This window comes from Electrophorus electricus, chromosome 4, assembly GCF_041902795.1.
Source record: "Electrophorus electricus isolate QZ-2024a chromosome 4, ASM4190279v1, whole genome shotgun sequence".
In the NCBI taxonomy this organism is placed as follows: Eukaryota; Metazoa; Chordata; class Actinopteri; order Gymnotiformes; family Gymnotidae; genus Electrophorus; species Electrophorus electricus.
The window spans coordinates 7655236-7661235 of record NC_137500.1 but is presented as its reverse complement, the minus strand read 5'-3'; the positions used below and the strand labels follow the sequence as shown (position 1 = coordinate 7661235).

General features: G+C 41.6%; 1 long non-coding RNA gene across 1 annotated transcript; it reads left to right on the top strand.

The window, feature by feature from the left end:
* Window positions 1-1477: 1477 nt before the first annotated feature.
* Window positions 1478-4898, top strand: LOC113582574 (uncharacterized). The gene is made up of 2 exons (XR_003411171.3): window positions 1478-1775; window positions 4457-4898. It is a non-coding gene; the product is annotated as an uncharacterized LOC113582574 (long non-coding RNA).
* The last annotated feature ends 1102 nt before the right edge of the window (window positions 4899-6000 follow it).

The following is a 6000-nucleotide window of genomic DNA, read 5'->3' as shown; positions in this document are numbered from 1 at the left end:
TACCCTTGTGATCCCCATGGAGGTTTCTCCAAGACTCTATTCTCATATATGTGTGGGTTTTTTATCCTAACTCCAATAGACACAAAGATTTGCAGCATCTTACAGGGCCACTAGGTCCTTTATAAGCTATGGGTAGCATATCAACTCATTCAAACAGTTTCATAGCAATATTAGCATTAAGCACCATTTTCACAGTAATGTGTAAATAATACAACTTTGCAGTGTTTAGTTACTTTGTGCACAGCTTTAGACTGCTGCATTATTCACAAGAAACCCTATGAACAAATGCTAGATTTTGTAGGGACAAAAATAGTACTACACTAGGTGGCTCAGAAGTTGGATGGAGAGCTACTTCACTGCAAACATTTTTATATGTACATATGGCAAAACCTTTTTAAAAAAAATGTGCTTAACAAAAGAGGTCCATTTCTAAAGTCAGTGGTCTATATTTTTATTCCTGACTGAATGTGTGTTCACCTGGGGCACCACACAGCCCAAACCAATCTGTGACACCCACATGTGACACAAACGTGTACACACACACACACACACACACACACACACACACACACACACACACACACACACAATGTACAAACAAATGTATACACCACTCCTGTACACTACATTTCCTCCCATCCCAAGACGACCTGCGAAATCTTTAGTTCATGCCCTTGATGACATTGCTTCCTCTGCTCCTCAATATGATCTCATGCCGGAAGCTCAGCATTCCAGCATTCAGCCTCCCTGAGAGAGGAGGCCTTTTGTTTCTGAGCACAGAGGGCCCCCTCAACAAACAGCCGGGAGATTTTCTCACCCTGCCAAGCAACGACAGAGAGAGCAAGAGGAATGAATAGAGAGGAGGGGGGAGTGGCAGCGTGAGACAGCAAGATGAAGCAAAAGCTTCTAAGACAAATAAAAGTATCATTTGTCATTAATTGCAATCTGGATGGCTGATGCTCATTTAGGCAAGTTATAAAATCTTGCACTGAAAGTAAACATTACTAAGTGTATGATCTTGGAAATGGTGAATATCATTAGAAAAAGTAGCAGGGTGGAGACATCACCATCCATATGGATACTATGTAAACTGACTGAGAATGCTGTGAACGAGACCTGCTTCCCATAAGTGGACTGGTCCCTGTGTTTAGGAAAACTGCAGAAATGTTTCCTTCCTTCCAGATGCAACCTAAACAAAGGTTGTTCTGATGGAGCAGCAGTGACCTCACTTCTTACATAGTGAGTGTCAGAGTGCATTTTTAAATTTCCATGCTGTGTGTTTTCTTAAATCCTGTTGCTACGGAGGGAGCCAGGCACAATGCCACCTCTGTGGAGCCAAAATGTCTGGCAAGTTGCGGAACAAGTGGTGATTTTTTACCTCACAGATCCTGTCAAGTTTAGAAATAAGACCCTCATCCATCACGTTCTCCCAAGCCTTGAGTACAAGACAAATTTTGTTCACAAGCACTCACTTAAACAATGTGCAAAGTGTTCTTTTGAGCTTTGATCCTTTTCTTTTGCAAAAAAGCTTTATTTAACGGATACATGTTATAGGAAATGTGTCTGGCTAAAACAAATGTTGCATTAAGATGCTGTGGTTTGTATGTGTTTGATCAGCACTACAGAGGAGAGATGAGGAGAGAAGCTGGCAGAAGCCTCGAGGAGTTGACTCCATCATGTGGATCATTCCGTGCAGATCTGTGGCAGGGGGTGAGATGGAGACAAGAGCACCCCCAAGACAAGGAGTAGGTGGTCAAGACTGAGACCAGAAAAATGTGAGTGAAATTTAAGACCACAAATATGAATTTAGATTGCAGCTATAAATCAAACCTGGCTAACACTAAGCCATTAAATTAAAAAAGTGATCTTATTTTTCATTTTTACAACAAGTAATAAATAATGCTCAAATACACACACAAAAAAAAGCAAAACACTTCTTCATTGCATCTCAAAATTTTAGTAACAGCTCACAAATATACATGAATACTGTAGAATACACTATTTAACATAACTTTATCTTAAAAATTTTAGTATTAATACTAGTTCAGATATTCTATGGTTCCGGCATGTCTTGGGACAAAATTTTAAGTCCCCAATAGTTGAGGCCAGTTTAAGAGTATAGGATCAGCTGAGTCCATGGAAAGACTGAAACAATTAATATGTGTTGTTGAGAATAGACTCAAGTGCTGCAGTTCTAAGGAGTAGGTTACTGCCTTTATATTAATACAAAATGCAGGGCTCTGGTAAGGCACCTCTACAGAAAAATGTTGGTATTTAATTATTAAAAAACAAAGATGAACCTGCTTTTTTCTCACTCCTTCTAGAATGGGACTTTTAGTGTAATCACAGTGTGTGGCATCATTTGGTTTGCACTACAAAACTCCAAAGTGAGCAACAGTGGCCAATCCCTGTTATTCATATTAATGCCATGACATAGTGCCTGAGGAATTTGGGTCAATAGAGCACATTGCATATCTTGGTTGCGTGCCATAGTGGAATAGCCAGATCAAGATTCCAGTTTTCCCTATTCTTTCTCTGAGCAAGTACAGCAATGCTTCAAAACATGTTCAGCAGAAACAACAAAAGCTTAAGCAACCTGCTTTGGCTCAGAGTAGTTCTTGCATGAGTATTCGCAAAGTGTGCTTAACTAACGTCAAATGAACAGTTTACTTCACATGGAAAAAGGGTGGTGCATCTAGAGTTAAAATATATTGGAAAAGCAGAGACAATAAACAATGGAGACAAGTTCTTCACTGAGGCTTTTTCTGTTTTGCTTTGTAAACCGGATGAGGCTGCAATGAAAAGCTGCTTTGTGTGAACTGAATCTTAACAAAAGTATTTAACTGCAAACTTAGTTTGTCCAAAATTTGGATGACTCCCAAAGTTTTTTCCTCATCTGTGTAATACGTGAAAAGTAGTCTTATGTTGTCCACTGTCATAATAAATGTTAAGATGAAGATATTGTCTATAAATTCTTATGGCATTTTATCTTATAATATTAAAGATCTTACATGATTTTAAAAATCTAAATTTGAAACCTGCCAACCAAAGAAATCGTTACTCTTCAAACCAATTGCAGACCTGACCATAGTATAGAGAGAGCTAGAGCCAGAGTGCGCACCGATAGGCCAGGAGCACAGTGTGCTGCCAGCAGTCTGAAACATAGGCTAAATAAGAACTTGCCACCTGCCAGACTGTCCTAGGCAATGATTGCAGATTATTTAACTGGGATTTATAAAACAGGAAGAGTAAGAACAAGAGCAAAAAGAACAAAAACATAATAATGAAAATGAAACAAGAACAAGGTGACTAATAATAATAAGAAAAACAACAAGAAGAGAAAAGATACTCTGAGCTGTAGAGAATTCTTTACAGCAATTTATGTATTCATCTATTCAAAAAAGGTCTTATTCAGTAAGCAGAGACAGTCTGCTAGGAGTTAAAGGTATTTCTCTCTCTATAGTGGATTCTGAATACTAATGATACCACTGAAACCAACAAGGTTTATGAACATCTTGCCTTGTTATAGGGTTAATAAGCACCCTTAGCCATTCAGCTGGATTGTATTCGGTGTCTGTGAAGCAGCTGCGTAATGGAGAATCCCAGTGCTCCCTATCGTCCTCCTCTCTCAGCATTTATGTGGTTTGAGTGGAGTGTCTCGCCGCCCCTCACTTCCCCCCTGCTCTCCCGCAGAACCAGTGCCAGCGTGTCCTCAGTTCACCTGAACGCCATACTGCAGTACTCCTACAGAACCACTGCCCCTCTTTCTGGCTCCTCCTTCAAAGCGCTTAACACACAGACATGCTCTCCTGCCACAGTCAGACTGTCACGCTCTCCTGCCACAGTCAGACTGTCATGCTCTCCTTCCACAGTCAGACTGTCATGCTCTCCTGCTACAGTCAGACTGTCACGCTCTCCTGCCACAGTCAGACTGTCACGCTTTCCTACCACAGTCAGACTGTCACGCTTTCCTGCCACAGTCAGACCGTCACGCTCTCCTGCTACAGTCAGACTGTCACGCTCTCCTTCCACAGTCAGACTGTCACGCTCTCCTGCTACAGTCAGACTGTCACGCTCTCCTGCCACAGTCAGACTGTCACGCTTTCCTACCACAGTCAGACTGTCACACTTCCTCTACGTGCATGTATTCCACAGTTGGAATGCGCCAGGGCTGCTATAATAAGCAGGCTTCATGTGCTGATACTTTTTCTCAGATTATGGTTAAGTTTAATGCATTTAGCACAGTCAGTGCAAAAGTAAGCATAATGTTCAACCAAAAGCAAAATGTCTTTTTGGGCTATACTTTTTGGCAAAAGTATAATGGACAAATCAGTCAGGTCTTAATCTCTCTTTTTGTTTGAAGTGAAATGTTTTAAATAGGTAACATTATAATCTGATATTTTGGTTTAATAATAACTAATTTCTATTTCTCATTTCTCATTCTGTTGTCCTTCAGGGCTCGGTGGAATAACTGCGTGTGTGTTTGTGTGTGTTTGTGTGTGTGTGTGTGTGTGTATGAGCATACACATGCAAGTGGAGTGAGTTAACAGAGCATCTGGGTGGCGCTGAAGGAGCTGCATACCTCATCACCAAGACGAACTCTCTGACCCACTCTCAGCCACGCCTTCCTTCCAGACCAGACATTTACACGCACACAATGCACCAAAAGGAGGGAGGAGAGAGAGAGAGAGAGAGAGAGAGAGAGAGAGAGAGAGAGAGAGAGAGAGAGAGAGAGAGAAAGAGAGAGAGCGACGCAAAGGTCCCCTGCTGGCCAGATGTGGAGCTACATCTGTGTGTCTAGCTTTTCTTTTCTCTCCTTTTTTTGCATGCCGTATGCTCTGTAAATTGATATAGGCCATGTCTTTAAAAACATACGTCAATATGAAAGATGAAACATTGCTGCTGATGTTCTCTCACTTCTTTTCAGTGGTTATTTCTGTAGTTTTCTGTCTCTGTTTCAGTTACACGTATACACATGCACGTGTGAACACACACATGCATATACACACCCTGATCCATTATGGGGGGAAAAAAAAACATTTGTTTTTTAAAGCCCCTAGATGTCCACATGTTTACTGAGTAGTGACCATGACAAGTGTTCATTCTGATATGGAAAATTAAAGTTTGCCTATGCAAACCTCTGTTGATGGAACTGTAGATTGCTGCTAGATCTTAATGCTCTGTGTGTCACAGAACATCAGGGTCTGTCTGTCTGTTTCAGTGCCAGTGTACCATTCCAGAACAGAGTGTTCCCTAGCTTCAAAGGAAGCGAGCACTGGGGGAGAGGGGCTTTTCTTTGATCTGCTAACATTACAGCTAACATTACAGCGCATGCGTGTGTGTGTGTGTGTGTGTGTGTGTGTGTGTGTGTGTGTGTTGTCTACTTATGTTGACACACAACATCATGGTATTCCATCACTGACAACTGAAAAGTTGGCTTTAATTGTGGTCATGATGTGCTGTTTTGTGCTGTGGTCCACTAGGTGGTTTGGGAAAGTGTTGTGCAACTTCATTAATTCAGGTGTTTTTTGGGAACATACGCTCACTAAGTTAGCCACCAATTGGCTCTCAGGAGGCACTGCCTCTTCAGAATTCATTTAAAAATAAGAGGACAAGCACTAGCACACATGCCAGGGGTCTCCATGGCAACAGGCAGTGCTCGACTGGAATTCCGGATGGATGGCCCAAGCTCGTCCCACGTTTCAGCCTAGGAGGAATGCCTGTTTCAAAAATACATAGCTAATTTTCATCTGGGGGAGAGGGGACTCATTCAAAAGGTATGTTACAAAACAAATAAGGCACACTGACATTTGCACCTGCATGATTTGTCTCTGTGGATGGTATGTATCCAGTCAAAGGTCAGCAGGGCATGAGGGTGCATCATATGACTTTTTTACACCTACAGCTGAAATGAAGCCTGTCAACATAACCAGCAACTCCCTTTCCCACTCTGTTCCTTCTGCCTCTCATCCTCTTGTGCATTCCAGCACACTTAGTCAC